Below are 2,222 nucleotides of genomic sequence, written 5' to 3'. Positions count from 1 at the left end.
TATATATATATATATATATATATATATATATATATATATATGTATATATATACATACATGTGCATGCATTCATACAAGACAAGTATATATAGATACATTAACAGGAAGAAAAGTATTTACATAAATATATGCAGACATGCCTTCATGTAAATAAAACATCCGCATGGCTATATCTGCGTACATACAGACCTATATAATACATACATGTGTGCACATTCGTACATACGTGCATGTGTACGTAAATACATAAATTCTACACACGTATACACACGCATGCATACATATACACACGCATGCATACATATACACACAGAGAATACGATATGCATAGACACACACGTGTCCATTCTTACGCCCTCACTCCACTCCCAGCCACACACTCGAGGCGTGTCCTTGTCAGCATTTCCGATATTTTGTTGGCCTGTTGATGTTTTATTGTAACGCCTCTTCTGGTATCGATCTTACGACTCCTGGTCTCTATTGGTATGTGTACTAATGGTCGACTATGGAAGTCGTCTTCCTATGTGATTACCGAGGGGTGTGGTGAGGGTGGTGCTGGTGCTGGGGAGAAGGGGTATAGGGATTGCGGTGTGTATTGCTTTGTAGTAGTGTGCCATGACTGGTTGGTTGTGGGTGAAAAGGAGCTGAGGTTCCTGAGTGGGGTTGTGTTGTGATGATGGTGGTGGTAAAGGAAATGGTAGTGGTAGTAATGTTAGTGGTGGCGTTGTTGTTGTTGTTGTTGTTGGTTGTGGTGGTAGTGGTAGAAAGACATCACCTTCACAGCCGATTCAAAATGTAACACAATAACAACAACAACAACAACAATAATAATGATAATAATAATAATAATAATAATAATAATAATAATAATAATAATAATAATAATAATAGTATTAATAATAATAGTAACAACAACAATAATGCAGTATCAGGCAGCGGCTCTCATCGCTTTTAACTGATTGGAAGTGTTATCATGTACATTGTTTTGTCTTGGTATAAAAGATGGGCTACAGCAAATATTCTACTCAATACCACGAGATTTGCTTATCAGTTGCTTGACCTTAACCAGTTGAGCATGTCCCTTGGTGGCTGACGATATGTGCATCTCTGATCACGAGCAGAAGTAGTGGAGGAGCATCATAGCCATGTGTTGAGAGAAATTCTTTGAAGTTTGGGTGATTCGCCTCTTGAAACATGAGTGTTTCGTTCTTTTATTCTTTTACTCGTTTCAATCATTTGACTGCAGACATTCTGGAGCATCGCCTTTAGTTTAATAAATCGATCCCACAACTTATTCTTTGTAAGCCTAGTACTTATTCTATAGGCATCTTCTGCCGAACCGCTAAGTTACGGGGATGTAAACACACCATCATCGGTTACATACGCATATTCCCCCTTCTATCCACTTAATACCACCACTACATTCTCAAATTTTCATTCACACCACGAGACCCCTTTGAATGAACACCACATGGAATCTACGTCTCCACACTTTCCATTTGTAATAACAAAATATGAACTTTTATCGCAATTTACATACCACGGACAAGAAGCATTTCTATCACTTCTACACACCACTTTCCTTGGATAATGGAACTGCAACTATAATATCGTTATATATTTCTATTTTTACTTTTATTTCTACTTTCATTCTCCTATTTCCTCTATACTCCTTATTTCCTTCCTTTTCCAAAATAACTCCTTATATTGAACTCTAATATTTCCCTCTAGTTAACTCTCTCATATCGTCTCTGATGAAGGGATATCCCTAATATCCCAGAAACAGCTGTAAGACTAGTTTCCTCTTTATAAATATCCTGAAAATTCCACACAGCCTTGGCTTTGTTGTCTCGACAGGCTTCTTTCAGTTTCCGTCTACCAAATCTTCTCATGAGGCTTTGGCCGGTCTGAGGCTATAGTAGAAGATACTTGCCCAAGGTACCACGCAGTGGGACTGAACCCGCAACAATATGGTTAGGAAACCAGCTTCTTACCATACAGCCACTCAGCCTATTTTGTTCATCATCCTTAAAAAAATCCTTCGAAGCCGAAATGCTGATGTAGGTCAAGCAACAACCCATCAGTGGCAGAGAAGCTCAAGATTGAAAGCAGAAACTGAAGGTTTCATAGTGGTGGCACAAGATTAAAGCTGCTTGTCAAAAACTACTAGGCTAATGTTCTTCAAAACGGTTCTGACCCTAAATGCAGATTCTGCGACAAAC

The sequence above is a fragment of the Octopus bimaculoides genome, chromosome 10 (genome assembly GCF_001194135.2).
Source record: "Octopus bimaculoides isolate UCB-OBI-ISO-001 chromosome 10, ASM119413v2, whole genome shotgun sequence".
In the NCBI taxonomy this organism is placed as follows: Eukaryota; Metazoa; Mollusca; class Cephalopoda; order Octopoda; family Octopodidae; genus Octopus; species Octopus bimaculoides.
The sequence above is the reverse complement of the archived record's forward strand: the minus strand, read 5'-3'. Positions refer to the sequence as shown.